The sequence below is a fragment of the Bison bison genome, unplaced genomic scaffold (assembly GCF_000754665.1).
Source record: "Bison bison bison isolate TAMUID 2011002044 unplaced genomic scaffold, Bison_UMD1.0 scf7180017864132, whole genome shotgun sequence".
NCBI lineage: Eukaryota > Metazoa > Chordata > Mammalia > Artiodactyla > Bovidae > Bison > Bison bison.
In genome coordinates this window covers 700,081-718,490 of record NW_011494704.1, presented here as the reverse complement: position 1 = coordinate 718,490, position 18,410 = coordinate 700,081, and the positions used below count along the sequence as shown (strand labels likewise).

Below are 18,410 nucleotides of genomic sequence, written 5' to 3'. Positions count from 1 at the left end.
AAGCTCCATCTGATGCTGAAAAATAAAACCCCAAATAACAGGGTATATGTGTATATATTCACCACCCAAGTTACAAATGACAGGATGGGACCTGCCCAAATTTGAAAAACTATGTAAGGCTATTCAGGGAATTTTGATTATCAGCTGTGACTAGAGCTCAGTAGAAGAACTTAGCTTTGCTCCATGTGGGGACTGCATGGAGCATCTGTCCTTCTTAGTTACCAAAATTTGAAAATCTATGAAGTACTTCATAATAGGCCCATTGGCTTCTTTCTTAATTCTGTTGATTAATTTAACAGTAACTTGTCCTTAATAACACTAATTAGCCTTCTTAATAAAGTGACCCTTACCTTGGTTTCGAACACTCCTGAATGACTTCTCAAACCTGGATGAAGCCATCTGGACCTAAAATAAAAAGGGTTAGTATAATGAGATATTTTTCCATTTATGGATATACAGAGTTTATCAACTTTATAAAACTCTAAAAGGATTTTTTCCTTTTTGATGTATTTGTAAATTTAAAATAATTTGCACTTCTTAGACTCACTTATTTGCTGTATAATTGATTTACTAATATCTATAGTGTGGAGCCAGTCTTAGAGACTCTGCTGCTGCTGCTAAGTCGCTTCAGTCGTGTCCAACTCTGTGCGACCCCACAGACGGCAGCCCACCAGGCTCCGCCGTCCCTGGGATTCTCCAGGCAAGAACACTGGAGTGGGTTGCCATTTCCTTCTCCAATGCGTGAAAGTGAAAAGTGAAAGTGAAGTCGCTCAGTCATGTCAGACTCTTCGCAACCCCATGGACTGCAGGCTACCAGGCTCCTCCATCCATGGGATTTTCCAGGCAAGAGTACGGAGTGGGTTGCCACTGCCTTCTCTGCTTAGAGATTCTAGTTTAGTAAAATTAAACATCTTATGTTTCCTGCATTGGCAGGCAGGTTCTTTACAACTAATGCCACCTGAGAAGCTCCAAATGTGCAATACATTACGCTAATAAGTTGTGTTCTCTCAACAAAGAGCGGCTTTTTACTTGGCTTTCTCCGTTGCCCAAGTCCTCCTCTAGGATCCATATAGAAATCTAGATGTATTGAGTCCAACCTACACCAAGCATTTTGGGAGCTTGTTTACATATAAACCTATCATCTCTTTTCTTGCTCATAACAAAGCTATGCTTGTATACATTGTTATCTTCCTATTTTAGTTGTAGAAACAGATTCATAGGGTAAAGTATCATTCTCATTAGCATACTGTCAGTAAATGATGGAGCCAGAATTCCAATCTAGTTATTCTAAGAGCTGAGGTCTTTGCAAAACATCATGTTCAGTTTTTTATTCTGACTTTGATATGCTCACATCTACCATGGCTGTGATAAGACATAAACAATTTGTACATACATAAAGTATAAAATTTCTTTATCAGCTACTAACAACAAACAGCATGTTAAGGATGAAAGATTACAGGCATTTCCATTAAAGACAGGAAAAGACATAAACATACGTCATCAACATGGTTGTTCAACTTTATTCAGGAGATTCTGGTGAATGCAAAAAGATGGCAATAAAAGTATACACACTGGAAAGAGACAAGTCACTTCTGCAGACGTTATGATTATATACCAAAAAAATTTATGAGAATCAAATAAAAATTCATTTCAGTAAGTTCCTCGTGCTTAAGACAAATTTTTAAAGTCTTTACTTTTTAATACAATTTTTAAAGGTTACTTTCCATTTGCTAAGTCACTTCAGTTGTGTCCGACTCTTTGTGATCCCATGGACTGTAGACTGCCAGCTTCTCTGTCCATGGGATTCTCCAGGCAAGAATACTGGAGTGGGTTGCCAGTTTCCTCTCGAACTTTCCGTTTAGTTATTACAAAATACTGGCTATATACCCCACATTGTACAACACATCCTTGAGCCTATCTCACACCCAACAGTTTATACCACCCATTTTCCCATCCCTATATTGTCCTTCCCAACCACAACTGGTAACTATTAGCTTGCTCTCTGTATCTGTGACCCATGTTGTTGTTGTTGTTATTGAACTAGCTTTTGAATTTTTTAGATTCCACATACAAGTGATATCATACAATATTTGTCTTTCTCTGCCTTATTTCACTCAGCATAAGTTAAATATTTTTAACAGTTAACAGTTTTTCTTTTTATACTAGAAATAACTGGCTACTGGAATAGCTGGAAAATTTCTATTCACACCAGCAAAAATAATTTAAATGCCTAGAAATAGGTTTAGCATAAATGGAGCAAAACTTACATAAAAAAGAACTATAAATATTAATGAATTACACACAAAAAGGCCTGAATAAATAGAATTACATTGTTCCAGGATAAAAAGCCTCATTATTATAAAAATGTAAATCGCCTCCAAATTAATCTATAAACACAATGCATTCCCAATAAGATTGAGGTAATAGTTTGAAAACTCAAATGTGTACATCCTTAAACCCATCAATCTACTTTTTGGTAGCTTCTTTCTTAGAAAAGTGTAAATAAAAAGTATGTCTCAAAGTTTCATGACAATTTTGTTGTATTGAAAAGTGGCAATATCCTAAAGGTCAGTCAACAGGCTAACCATTAGATAATAAAGTACACCTATGCAGTGGAACTCCCAGTGGCAAATAAAAGGAATAAAGAAGATATTTCTATATGGACATGGATAGATCTCAAAATTGAGATGCTGAGGGAAAACATATGCTGTGTATCATTCAAGTTTTTGTAAAAAAAGGATATTAAAAAAAATTAGATGAGTAGTATAAAGAAGTCTATACTTTCCTGGTGGCTCAGATGGGAAAGAATCCACCTGCAGTGCAGAAGACCCAGGTTCAGTCCCCAGGTCAGGAAGATCGCCTAGAGAAGGGAATGGCAACCCACTGCAATATTCTTGATCTGGAGAACTCTATGGACAGAGGAGCCTGGCAGGCTACAGTTCATGGAGTCATGAAGAGTCAGACACGACTAAGTGACTAACACCATGGTTGCCCAGACCATACATCTGTGAAACAACCGAAAATATATACACTGTCCTCTGCCTCTGGTTCCTGGTCCAGAGCTTCCAAATTCCTTGGAATTTCCTGGGTGATGGGAGTCTGTTTTGTTCTCACGAGGCAACTCTTTGTAGGCTCTGTAATAGCTTGAGAATGGGGGCTGGACACCAGAAAGACCAAATCGTGATTACAAGTTTGGTACTTTCAGCCTTCACCAACACCCTCCCCACACCACCATCTTCCAGAAGCGAAGAGTACTAACTTGGAATTAATGATCAACCATGCCTAGATGATGAAGTCTCCATAAAAATCCCAAAAGTACAGGGTTCAGAGAACTTCCAGGCTGGTGAACACATCCACATGCTAGGAAGGTAGGACACCCTAACTTCACAGGGACAGATACAAGTATGCTTGGGATTCTTCTGGACCCTACCTTTTTACCTCTTCATCTGGCCATTCATCTGTAGCCTTTGAAAGTGAAAGTGTTACTCAGTCATGTCCAACTCTTTGTGACCCCATGGACTGTAGCCCACCAGGCTCCTCTGTCCATTGAATTATCCAGGCAAGAGTACTGGAGAGGGTAGCCATTCCCTTCTCCAGGGGATCTTTCCAACCCAGGGATCAAACCCAGGTCTCCCACATTGCAAGCAGATTCTTTACTATCTGAGTCATCAGGGAAGCCCACCCTGTACTATATCTTTTCTAATAAACCCTAACATGAATAAATGTTTCCTTGAGTTCTGTGAGTCATTCTAGCAAGTCACTGAACTGAAGGAAGGGGTCCTAGGAATCCCAATTTATAATTGGTAAGTCAGAAGCAAAAGTGATGACCTGGGCTATGAATAAAGTCTGAATTAGGGGGAGGCAGTTTTGCAGGACCCATACCTTAACTCATGGGATCTACACTAACTCCAATTAGTGTCAGAATTTAACTGAATTGTAGGACACTCAGTTGGTATCACAGAATTGCTTTGTGTGAGGTAAACATCACATATGTTGTGGTCATATGTAAAGTATTCTGTAAGGAGAGGAAAAAAGAGTTGTTCCAAGACAACATTAAACTGGAAAAGGACTGGAACATTTGGAAAAGGGAGCCAATATTAATATTATCTGCCTCTTTTACAAAAGAATATATTACATATGTAACTTTTAAAAGATTTAATGTTAATTCTCCCAAATTTAACTAAAAATTCAATGCAATACTAAACAAAATTCCATTCATTTTCTTTTTAGAAGCTGACAATTGATCATTTGAAAAAAACATGCTGAAATGCAATCAAAACATTTTTCTAAAAGAGTAAAAAGGGAAAACTCCTTTACCAGACCACACATGTGTACTAAAAGTTAAAATAATTAAGATGATGTGGTACAGATCCAGAAAAAGGTTAGTAGATCAAAGGAATTTTACAGGGAGTATGAAAACAGATTCATGCATATTAATTGAGATCTTACTGGTTACAAGCAGCATTCTAACTCTAATTTTTTTAAGCAAAACAGAAAGTGCATCAAAAAAAACCCTCAAAAATGTAAAAATACAATCTATATACATGCATAATCCTAACAGCATTACTCACAATAACCAAAAGGTGGAAGCAACCCAAGTGTCCATCAACAGATAAATGGATACACAAAAATGTGGAATGTTCATACAATGAAATATTACTTAGCCTTAAAAAGGAAATAAATTCTGACACATATACAACAGGGATATATATTTTACCATAATAAAAAATCCAAAGGAAAAGCAGATGTATTGGGGATTACTGAATAACTAAATTCAATAAGTCCATCATAGCCCACTCTTTCTTTCCATGCCTTTTCACTGAATTTCTTTGCATACTGATTTTATTTTTCTTTACTACAAAGTACATTTTCTCACATGGTAGAAAAAAACAGATGTCAAGTAGCCCCTAAGTTTTACACTAAGAGCTTCACATTCTCTCTGGTTCCAAGCCCCAAACCTCAAAGAACGGACTCATTGACAACAACTCTAAACAGGTACCCACACTGAAACAATTAAATACGACTTCCAGGATAGAGTCACACTGAACCAAGAGAGCCAGACATCCTGGAGTGTGAAGTCAAGTGGGCCTTAGGAAGCATCACTATGAACAAAGCTAGAAGAGATGGAATTCCAGTTGAGCTATTTCAAATTCTAAAAGATGATGCTATGAAAGTGCTACACTCAATATGCAAGTAAATTTAGAAAACTCAGCAGTTGCCACAGGACTGGAAAAGGTCAGTTTTCATTCCAATCCCAAACAAAGGTAATGCCAAAGAATGTTCAAACAACCGCACAACTGCACTCATCTTACACACTAGCAAAATAATGCTCAAAATTCTCCACGCCGGGCTTCAACAGTACATGAACCGTGAACTAGCAGATGTTGAAGCTGGTTTTAGAAAAGGCAGAGGAACCAGAGATCAAATTGACAATATCCGTTGAATCATCGAAAAAGCAAGAGTTCCAGAAAAACATCTACTTCTACTTTATTGAGTATGCCAAAGCCTTTGACTGTGTGGATCACAATAAATTGTGGAAAATTCTGAAAGAGATGGGAATACCAGACCACCTGACCTGCCTCTTGAGAAATCTGTATGCCGGGCAAGAGGCAGCAGTTAGAACTGGACATGGGACAAAAGACTGGTTCCAAATCAGGAAAGGAGTACATCAAGGGTGTATATTGTCATCCTGCCTATTTAACTTATATGCAGAGTACGTCATGAGATACGCTGGGCTGGAAGAAGCACAAGCTGGAATCAAGATTGCTGGGAGAAATATCAAAAATCTCAGATATGCAGATGACACCACCCTTACAGCAGAAAGTGAAGAAGAACTAGAGCCTCTTGATGAAAGTGAAAGAGGAGAGTGAAAAAGTTGGCTTAAAGCTCAACATTCAGAAAACGAAGATCATGGCATCAGGTCCCATCACTTCATGGGAAATAGATGGGGAAACAATGGAAAGAGTGACAGACTTCATTTTTTTGACAGACTTCACTCCAAAATCAGTGCAGATGGTGACTACAACCATTAAATTAAAAGATGCTTGCTCCTTGGAAGGAAAGTTATGACGAACCTAGACAGCATATTAAAAAGCAGAGACGTTACTTTGCCAACAAAGGTCCATCTAGTCAAAGCTATGGTTTTTCCAGTAGTCATGTATGGTAGTGAAAGTTGGACTATAAAGAAATCTGACTGTCAAAGAATTGATGCTTTTGAACTGTGGTGTTGGAGAAGACTCTTGAGAGTCCCTTGCACTGCAAGGAGATCTAACCAGTCCATCCTAAAGGAAATCAGGATGAATATTTATTGGAAGGACTGATGCTGAAGCTGAAGTGCCAAGACTTTGGCCACGTGATGTGAAGAACTGACTCATTTGAAAGACCCTGATGCTGGGAAAGATTCTAGGTGGGAGGAGAAGGGGATGACAGAGGATGAGATGGTTGGATGGCATCACTAACTCAATGGACATAAGTTTGAGTAAACTCCGGGAGTTGGTGATGGACAGGGAGGCCTGGCATGCTGCAGTTCATGGGGTCACAAAGAGTCGGACACAAATGAGCGACTGAACTGAACTGAACCAAGATGGTGGCCACCATATCACTGATGGAAAAAGTATGCTAATTTTTTTAAACATTTGAAATTAGCAAATCATAGAAAAGTATATAACAACTACACTTGATAAAAGTATACAGAAATGTCTAACCTCTGATCATGAGGGAATAATTTGTATCAGACCAGTACTTGTACCAAGAACATCTAAATAAGATTGATAAAATGCATCTGAAAACAGCTCAAAGATGTCACAAAGCAACCAAATCAGTCAAAACTTGGTATAGAAATCTGAGGTCAAGCAGAAAGTTGTGATTGTGATAAAAAAAAAAAAAAACCTTTTCCCATTTTAACAATGTTAATGAGACAAAGCACCGGTGTTCAGAACTATCAATGAAAATAGAAATTGAGGATCTAAGACTTCTGAAAAAAAGAAAAAGCAGAAAACCAGAATGATGATAAGTAGAATTAAACTGTTTTAAGTTCTTTACATTTCCACCATGTGATAATGCTGTAGCTCTACTAAGTTAAGAATGAATGCTGTAAGTTCTAGGGTGACTTCAAAAAGAATGATAAAAGGATGCATAAATAGCATGCTAAAAAGAAAAGGAGATATATTTAATCTTTAAAAGTGATAAACGAGAAAAAAGCAAAGAATACAAAAAAAATTGAATTATAGTAGATTTAAATCCAAATATATTGATAATTTTATTTAAAGTGAATGAATTAAGGGCCTCCCAGTTGGCTCAACAGGTAAACAATCTGCTTGCCAATGCAGGAGACAAAGGAGATGTGAGTTCAATCCCTGGATCAGGAAGATCCCCTGGAGTAGGAAATGGCAAACTACTCCAGTATCCATTCTTGCCTAGACAATACCAAGGACAAAAGGAGCCGGTGGGCTATAGTCCATGGCGTCGCAAAGAGTTGGAGATGACTGAGAATGCAGGAACACAAAGAAATTAAATATTCTAATCCATGATAGTTTCAAATGGATTTTAAAGTTCAGGTTTATACTGTTTAAGACATGTCTTAAATAAAGGGCACAAAAAGGATAAAGTAAAACAATGAAAAAGATATTAACATGAAAAAGTTAAGCAATGAAAGCTGGTGTATCCATATAAGTATTAACCAGATAAAGATGTTAAAAGAAGTAGAATTATTTAAATGGAAGCTATAATTTAAAATGATAATCCAAAGCAAGATGAACAATCAAAATACATACATGCACCTCGTAACATAGGCTCAATATGTATAAAGCAAAAACTTCAAATAGAAGAGAGGAAATAGACAAATCTACAACAACAAATGCAGGTTTTAAACACCTTTTTCAATAACTGACTTAAAATTTGATAAAATAATCAGTAAAGGTACAGATTGTAATCACAGGATCAGCAATTTGGAATGTCAATAGAACAGTCCATACAAGATATGTATTCTCGACAACTGCAAATGGAACATTCCCCCAAATTTACCATATTCTCAGCCATAAAATAAGTCTCAAATTTTCAAAGGGATGATATCACACCATGTTTACTGACCATAGAAAAGAACAGTTAATTGTTACATACTAGTAGAACACATATATTTGCTAAAAGAGTAGAACTTAAAAGTTCTCATCAAAAAAAAAAGGTAAATTTATGTGAGGTGACATATATCAATTAACTCAAAGGGGGAATCCTTTCACAATACATGCATATTCAAGTCACCACAATGTACGCTTTAAGTATCTTACAGTTTTATTTGTATATATATGTCAGTAAAGCTGAAATTTTAACAAATAAATATATAAAATATTTAATATAAAATATAAATAACATTGAATATCTAAGAATAAATATGATGAAATATATCCAAGACATCTACTAGCTCTACTATTTAGAGACCTAAATAAATGGAGGGTTATACCATCTTATGAATTAGAGGACTCAACCCTGTAAAACTGAAAATTCTCCTGAAGCTGGTATATAGATTTGTGTAATCTCAATCAAAATCCAAAAATGATTTGTTGTGGAAACTGCTAAACTTATTTTAAATTGCACATGAAAAACCAAAGGGCCAGGGGTAGCAGAGACAATCTTGCAGAATAAAAAAGTAGAGGGCCTGCACTAGTGGACATGAGGACTTGTTCTCAAGCATGTAGTTTTGGCAAAAACATAAATCAACGAATAAAACAGAACAGTCCAGAAAAACAGATATACATGGTCATCTGATTTACAACAAAGATGCCACTGTAGCACTTTTCAATACATAGTTCAGAAAATTGACTATCTATATGGGGAAACAGATTTCCAGGTGGCTCACTGGTAAAGAATCTGCCGCTAATGCAGGAGACACAGGAGACACGAGTTTAATCCCTGGGTCACAAAGATCCCTTGGACAGAAGAGCCTGGAGAAGGAGAAGGAAATGGCAATCCACTCCAGTATTCCTGCTGGGAAAATCCCATAGACAGAGTGGCCTGGGGGCTACATACAATTCTGCCCATGGGATTGCAAAGAGTCGGACATAACTGAATGACTGAGCACATGTACAGTAGGGAAATAAGAGTATGGGCTACTTTCTTACACCACATAAAATCAATTTATAATGGATTATAAATCTAACCAAAAAAAGTGAAATGACAAAGCTTCTAGTAAAAACAGAGAATGCCTTCACGGCCTTGAGGAGGCCAAGATGTCTTAAACAAGAAACAAAAGTCACCACAGTAAAGGAAAAGTTTGAATAGGCAGAGTTCATTAAAATAAACAACTTGTTTATTTAAAAACAGGATTAAGAGAAAAATATCTCTAATTGTATATATTCGGTTGAGTTCAGTCAGTCAGTCATGTCCAACTCTTTGCAACCCCATGTACTGCATTACGCCAGTCTTCCCTGTCTATCACCAAATCCTGGAGCTTGCTCAAACTCATGTCCATTGAGTCAGGGATGCCATCCAACCATCTCATCCTCTGTTGACCCCTTTTCCTCTTGCCTTCGATCTTTCCCAGCATCAGGGGCTTTTCCAATGATTCACTTTTTCGAATTAAGTGGTCAAAGTATTGGAGTTTCAGCTTCAGCAACAGTCCTTCCAATGAATATTCAGGACTGATTTCCTTTTAGGATTGACTGGTTTGATCTCCTTGCAGTCCAAAGGACTCTCAAGAGTCTTCTCCAACAGCACAGTTCAAAAGCATCAATTCTTCAGCACTCAGCTTCTTATAGTCCAGCTCTCACATCCATACATGACTACTGGAAAAAAACATAGCTTTAACTAGACGGACTTTGTCAACAATGTAATGTCTCTACTTTCTAATATGCTGTCTAGGTTTGTCATAGCTTTTCTTCCAAGGAGCAAGCATCTTTTAATTTCATGGCTGCAGTCACCATCTGCAGTGATTTTGGAGCCCAAGAAAATAAAGTCTGTCACGGTTTCCATTGTTTCTCCATCTATTTGCCAGAGATCAAATTGCCAACATCTATTGGATCATAGAAAAAGCAAAATAATTCCAGAAAAACATCTACTTCTGCTTCATTGACTATGCTAAAGCCTTTGACTGTGTGGATCACAACAAACTGTGGAAAATTCTTAAAGAGATGAGAATACCAGATCACCTTATCTGCCTCCTGAGAAACCTATATGCAGGTCAAGAACCAAAAGTTAGAACCAGACATGGAATGGACTGGTTCCAAATAAGGAATGGAGTATGTCAAGGCTGCATATTGTCACTCTGCTTATTTAACTGATATGCAGAGTACATCATGCAAAATGTCAGGCTGGATGAAGCACAGGCTGGAATCAAGATTGCCAGAAGAAATATCAATAACCTCAGATATGCAGATGATACCACCCTTATGGCAGAAAGTGAAGAGGAACTAAAGAGCCTCTTGATGAAGGTGAAAAAGGAGAGTGAAAAAGCTGGCTTAAAACTCAACATTCACAAACTAATTACATATATTAAGAGGATATATATATAATATATATGTATATTATATATATAATATATGAGACACATATCCAGAAAAAGAAAAACTCCCACTAAAATAAGTGAGAAAAAGACAAGCCAATTTTAAAAATGGTCAAAAGATTTGAAAACGGACTTCATAAAACAGAATATCCAAATGACTGATAACCATACAAACAGATGTTAAACTTCATTAATTATCAGGGAAATACTATTAAAACCACAATGATATACCACTAAACACCCATCAGAATAACAAAAGTTTTAAAGCTAATAATATCAAGAATGGGCCAGGACGTACAACTGGTATTCGCATACATTGCCGCTATTGTGATAAACTGGCGCAACTTTGAAAACTTTTAAAGCCAAATGCACACTTTTCTTGGGAACTAGCAATTCTACCCTGAGGTACATTCCCAACAGAAACATGTATGCGTGTGTGCTTATGTGTGTGTAATATATCATGTATATATTATATATGTGTGTGTGTGTAAATATACATACACATACATATATACAGGCACACATACACCAAAAGGCATGTAGAAGAATCCAAATAGTGTTATCTGTAACAAACATAAAACAGTCAAACACAAAATGTCTACCAACAATACAATGAATAATTTACAATATAGTCTAAAATATGGTACCATGGAGATGACTGAACCATTGATATTGGCAATAATATGAATGGTCCCAATCATCTAATTAGAGAAGGAAATGGCAAGCCACTCCAGTATTCTTGCCTGGAAAGTTCCATGAACAGAGGAGCTTGGTGGGCTAGAGTCCATAGGGTCGCAAAAGAGCTGGACAAGACTTAGTGGCTAAACAACCACCATCTAATAAGAAGATAACATTGAGTGAAAGAAGATATATATAAAAGTGCAAATCTAATCTACAGTGACAGAGAGAGGAGAGTGCTTAACTTTGGGCGGGGGATGGCAAATGAATGGGTTGCAACTCAAGGGAAGCTTCTCGGATGGAAATGTACTCTGAATTGAGCTGGATCCTGCTTGCATATATAAATTCACTTTGTTGAGTCAATACTCATCAAGTACCTTATTTTTCTATATGTATGCTATGCTACTATTGAAACATTTAAATAGTGTGGGGAAACTGGAATTCTTTATTCACCGATGAAAGGGAATATGACTTGGCAGAACCTTTTTCAAGGGCAAATTCATAATATTTATCAGCTGAATAATTTCATTTCTAGGAGTCTGTCACACAAACATATTCACTAGTAATGAAGAACAAATAGAAAAATAAATTACTTTTTGAAAGTCTTACCTGTCACGTACTCTTTTGACACTTTAAATTTAATAGTGTATCTATTTACTAATTTGGACAAATTTATGATAGGTGATGTTATCCTATTGCATAGAAGTATGAATAGCAGCATTACTTGTAATAGTAAAAACTAGAAATGTGAATAATTCCTTCAATGATGGAAAAAGTATTAGCTCAGTCATACAATAAAATGAATGAGGTAAAAATCATATATGGAAATAGCTTCGTAATTTACTGACAAAATAAACAGAGGCTAAAACAGTAACATTAGAGCTCATTTTGTTTTAAAAACTAAGGACATAACACATGTAGAAATAAACCTGAAAGGATACAAACTGAACTGCTAAATTTGGTTATGTTGGGAGGTGGGATTGTGGGGTGGACTTATTCTTTGTAGTTTATATTATGCATCTCTCTGTTGAGAGGATGTTTTACATAAGCACATATTCTATTTCCCTATTCTTGAGCTCAGACAAAACTCAGAGCAATATAAATAAATTCAAGAAGATAACTCATCTTAAAAGATATGCAATGAGGAATATGTAGAATACATTTCAACTCTCCTGCATCAAAGTCCCCTCACATTTTTTTCAGCCAAATTTTAAGAGTGATCTTTAAATCTTTTTCCTCTTAACACCAGCCAACAACAAAAATGTATATGGGTAAGGAATATTTTTATATCCCCTTGATGCGAAAATTATGTCTATATTTCTTGCCTCTGTTGGTGATATTAAATGGAAACTTTAATTCACAAGATTTAAAAGTAGACTCTGTGGAACAACTCAAGTGTAAAAACCATTAGTGGCAACAGCCTTTGCTAAATACTGACATCTGATGGTGTGATAGATCAAGTTTAGCAGCTTTGGGGTATCTAATTCTAAAAATGAAGGTATATGAAACAAAAATAAGAAGTCTTTGGCACCTAGGTCAATAGAATTTCTTTTGACGAACTGCTTTTTTTTTCAGCCTTACCTAACTAAAATGGCATGTTTTGGAGAACTGGATTTCAAAACAAGTGGGTCAAATTACAAGACATAAACAGTATATTTATATGTACACAGGAAATCCGTAGCCAGGAGAAAAGCATTTTTTTTTTTTTTTACAAAATGTTTAAAATTTTGCTTGTGTTCTCTCTTTAATTTTGGCTTTCTAATTAAATAATTCAGCAAGAAGAAAGATTACAGGCCCTTTAGTAATCATCCTTAAAAGTTCAGGGAACTCTGGCAAAAAGGAGAATAAAAAGAAAAAGAAAAAAAGAAAGAAATGAAAACAAACAAGGGACTTGAAGGAACTGGGAGCATCCAAACCCTGGCATTAGATTTGGCAACAGGTGAATTTTCTTTGGAGGGTATTAATTTTATAAGTCAAAACTATTAAAACCTGACTTCCTGTTTCAGGCTTGGAAGGCATAATGTGCAGGTCTCTTGCTCCAACCCTCCCTAGGGGCTGTATTTTATCCAACTAGCCCCACTCCCTTCACTGGCACATATTTTAACTGCAAAATCTACTGGCCAAGACCATTCATTTAGTCTTGCCACATACTGTGCGGAAGTCTATGTCAATGTTAATCTGGCCTTCCCGGATAAGTATACATGGCTCTACTACATGCATAAACCTACAGTTCCCAAAAATGTCTCATGATACTTCTACATCTCAGGGAAATGTTCAATACTCATTTGCCTTAGTTTCAGCTGGAAACAGACTAACCACCATTCAATTTATAAGACAGTTATTCACTATCCTACATTTTCACCTTACTGCTTCAAGACGTCTGACTGCAACAGTCCTTGGATCACAATGGAATCAATCCATCATATGTCCTTAATATGTAGATTCTCCTATTCTCTTGCATTAAAAATTGCTTCGAATCTTCTCCATTTTTCTTCTTAAATTTCCATTCCCCCATTATTCTCATCAGTCTATGAGCTGCCTATCTATGATGCCAACCCTTCCACTTGTGCCCAGCTCCCATCTCCTCTTATCCAAATTTCCTTTCTCTCTCCTTCAGCACCGATGTTCCCCATTCTACTCATTATTATTAAAAAACAAACATCTTAGTCCTCTCTTCTTTCAAAACACTCTCTTAATAGCTCTTACCCTCTAGGTACTGGTCTTCCATGGTGGCTCAGTGGCAAAGAATCTGCCTGCCAATCCAGGAGACTTGGATTCAATCCCTGGGTCAGGAAGATCCCCTGGAGAAGGAATGGCAACCTACTCTGGTATTCTTGACTGGAGAATCCTATGGACAGAGGAGCCTGGTGGGCTACAGTTCATGAGGTTGCAAGAGTCAGACATGACTTAGCAACTAAACAACAACTCCAAGTACTACCTTATTTCTCTTCCCTCTGTCACAAAAACCCTCCCCAGCGCTGTCTGTATCTATGCCTTCAATTAACTTCTCCTACTTTCACTGTCTCACTTCAAAGATTCTCTCATACCACCAGCACTCCACAAAGCAGCTTGGGTTAAGATCACCAAGAACCTCCATATCGCCCAGTCTGATAGTCATTCCTCAATCCTCATTTAATTGATCCGTTTTCAACATCTGACAATCACTGTCTCCCCCTGGAAACACTTTTGTCACTTGACATCCAAGATAGGACCACACTTTGGGTTTTCCTCCTCACTAATTATCCATTTCTCAGTCTTCTTTTCTGGCTCCATCATCTCTCCAAATAGGCAGCTCACCAGGCCTTAGTCCATGGTTTTTTTGTGTGTGTGTGTTTACTCACTCTCTAGGTCATCTCATCCAGACCGATGTCTTTAATGTCATCCATTTTCTCAGTTCTCCCAAATATATATTTCCTGACCTCTCCTTTGACTTCCAGACTTAAGAACCTGCTGCATACTTGACACATTCCCTGGGCTATCTAACAGGGATGACAAATGTAACTGGCATAAACTTAGTTCCTCCCAACTCTGCCAAAACCTGCCCGTAGTCTTTTCTATCTCAGTAAATGGCAACTCCATCTATCCGTTGGCTCAGGGTAATAATCCCCAGAGTCTTCCTTGGTTTCCTTTCCCTACCCATGGTGAATTCATCATAAAGCCCTATTGGTTCTAGTTCCAAAATACATACAGAATCTGACCAGTGTTTACCACCTCTGCTGCTATTACCCTGGTCCACACCACTATTGCTTTTACTTGGCTTATTGCAACAGACACCTAACTGGCCTTCCTCTTCATACCCTTGTATATTCACTATATTCTCAACACAAGTGACAGGCTGATCTCATAAAACATGTCAGATCACGTCACTTCTCTGCTCAAAACCTTGAATTGGCTCCTCTCACTTTAAGTGAATGGCAAAATCTTTACTATGATCTTAAGGAGTGTCTCTTCACATCCCCTACCACATCCAAGTTTCCTCTCTCCTAATATGGCTCTTCTGTGCTCTGGCCACAGTGTTCGATTTCATGTTTCTGGAACCATTCAGGTTCACGCTTATCTCAGAATCTTTGCACTTGCTATTACCTATTGTCAGGAATACCCTTTTATCTAAGAAACATGGTCCACTATTTCACTTCTTTCAAATCTTCACTCAGTAAGACCTTTCCTGAATCCTTAGTTATAAAAGTTCAACCCTCCACACTCTCCCAGCAACTTTTCTCAGTTTTTTCTACAACATTTACCATCATATAACAATTGTTATAGTTTGTATTCCATGTTAAGCCCCATGAAGGCAGGATATTTATTTTGCTCACTGCTGTATTCTCAGCACCTGAAATAGTGCTTAGGACACAGTGTTCAATAAATGAATTGAATGAATAAATGTGGTCAGCTTACTAACAGCTTATGTGCTTGCTAGATATGGTACTGTTTTACTTCTCTAACTGCATCATGGTTTCTATCTAGTCAAGATTTCCTGTTTGGATATCTCTGAAATAATTTTCATTCCAGAAAATATACAAAGTGAAGTCTTTTAATTACCAGAGTTTCAGACACCTGCCAGGATAAGGACCCTTGCTACAGAAATTCTCATAGATCTGCCTATCAGTGTAAAGCAAAGCATTTTTTCTCTTATTAAAATTGATGTAAAATTGACATATAGTGTTATATTAGTTGTACAACATAATGACTCGATATCTGTATTTATTGCAAGATGATCACCATAATAAGTCTAGTTAACATCCATTACCATTGATACCTACTTTTTTTTCTTGTGATGAAAACTTTTAAGATTTATTCTTTTACTCTCATAGCAACTTTCAAATATACAAGATTGTATAGTTAACTACAACCACCATGCAATAAATTCATCCCCATGATATTTATTTTATAACTGGAAATTTGTATCTTTTGACCACCTTTACCATTTCACCTGCCCCCCTACCCCGCACCAATCTGTTCTCTATATCTATGAGTTTGGATAGGTTTTCTTTGTTTTAGATTACATATAAATGAGATCATATGGTATTTGTATTTCTCTATCTGACATTTCACTTAGCATGATAAGTGGCTCAGCAGTAAAGAATCCACTGGCCAATGCAAGAGATGAGGGTTTGATCCCTGGGTTGGGAAGATCCCTTGGAGAAGGAAATGGCAACCCACTTCAGTATTCTTGCCTGGAGAATTCCATGGACAGAGGAGTCTGGCAGTCTATAGTCCATGGGGTCAGAGAGTCTGACTTGACTTACTGATAAACAGCAACAACAGCATTTGAAATTTCAGTTAGCATGATACCTTATCAGTCCACTCATGTTGTTACAAATGGCAAGATTTTATCCTTTTTATAGGCTCAATAATATTCCACTGTAAAATATATATACCACAGTTTTTAATCCATTCACCCATAAATGAACACCTAGGTTGCTACCATATCCTTCTCGGCTATTATAAATAACGCCACAATTAACATGCGGTGTACATATCTCTTCAAATTAGTGTTTTCATTTCTTTCCAATAATATCCAGAAGCGAAATTGCTGGATAACAAGTTAGTTCTATTTTTAATTTTTTAAGGAACCTCCATATTGTTTCTCACAGCGGTTGTAGCAATTTACATCTCAACAGTGAACAGGAGTTCCCTTTGTGTCACATCCTCACCAACACCTGCTACTTGTTACCTTTTTGATAACAGGTATTCTGACAAGTGTGAGGGGATATCTCAATGTGATTCTGATTCTCCCTGATGATTAGTGATGCTGAGCATCTTTCCATGTTCCTGTTGACTATCTGTATGTCTTCTTTGGAAAAATGTCTATTCAGATCCTCTACCTATTTTTTAACTGGACTGTTTGGACTTTTTTGCTATTGAGTTATAGGAGGTCTTTTTAGATTTTGGATTTTAACCCCTTAAAGATGTCTGATTTGCTAATACTTCTCCCATTTGGTAGGTTCCCACATCTTTTCTTAAAAGCATACTTCCTAAGAGAATCATATAGAAGAAAGCAACAACAACAAACCCTCTACCTTCTTTGATATTGTCGAAGAAGTACTATATGAACAAATTCAGTAAGAAAGCCATTTTTTCCTCAATTTTTTCAATGCATATAACTTGGTTTTTTATTTTATTTTTGGCACCAAGATTCCTACATTCTGTGAACTTATTAGCAAAAACTACACGGTATGTTTCTCTAGGGAGAGTCTTTAGACTTCTGAAATTCACTTTTTAAAATTTGAAGGAAAACTCATTTATAACAAAAGTGAAAGAAACTAAAGAGAAGCCAAAGCAAAGAATTATTTAATGAGCTACTTTATGATTCTGAAGTCTCAATTCTTAAGCACGGCACAGTTAAAGCTAACTGTAGTTGAAACAACAGGCTTTGGCTGGTGGCTGTGATACTTCTGTATTCACCAAAATTCTTTTCTTCTCCCTCTTCAGCCCACAGCTAGATGACACCACCATTCCCCTTGAGTTTGCAGGCATGGCTACCTGACCGAATCCCTTGCATGATTCTACCCAATAATTCAAGATGAAGCATTAAGAAACTTCCCTTGAGATTTTCTCTGTTACCCTAGTTTCTGGCTGGCTATAGAGGAGACATTAGGAGACTCTGAAGTCCTAAAAATTGGTGGAGGAAGATGAGATCCCTGAAGGACCACAAGAGACTGCTCACTGATCCACTCTGGATCAGGTGTGAGCCAGAAGTACATTTATTATTGTGTGAAGCTGTTGGAATTTGGGAGTTTATGGCAGTATTCATTGTTACTTATCTCAAGTAAAATACTACTAGAAATTGTGCTCCTCAGAGTTGACTGGCACATAGTCCTATCAAAGGCATATCATCCAGATATCTGGAAGAAAAACAAACACACTGGACAGCATCAAGAAAAGCTGTTTTCATTGGTTTTACTCCATGACTACTACAGCATGACAGAAGTAAATTAAGGCATCCTAGAATGAAGGAATGAGTTCTTAAATATAATTTGAAATGACTCATTTCAGTTCAGTTCAGTTCAGTCGCTCAGTTATGTCCGACTCTTTGCGACCCCATGAATTGCAGCACGCCAGGCCTCCCTGTCTATCACCAACTCCCGGAGTTCACTCAAACTCATGTCCATCAAGTCGGTGATGCCATTCAGGCATCTCATCCTCTGTCGTCCCCTTCTCCTCCTGCCCCCAATCCCTCCCAGCATCAGAGTCTTGTCCAATGAGTCAACTCTTCGCATGAGGTGGCCAAAGTCTGGAG

At 37.2% G+C, this 18,410-nt stretch overlaps 1 long non-coding RNA gene across 1 annotated transcript in view; it reads right to left on the bottom strand.

Moving 5' to 3' along the window:
- Window positions 1-256: 256 nt before the first annotated feature.
- The window catches only part of LOC104988382, a 47,991-nt gene continuing 29,837 nt past the window's right edge, over window positions 257-18,410 (bottom strand). Inside the window, exon 4 of the long non-coding RNA XR_825232.1 lies at window positions 257-405. This is a non-coding gene — a long non-coding RNA (uncharacterized LOC104988382). The remainder of the gene's footprint in view (window positions 406-18,410) is intronic.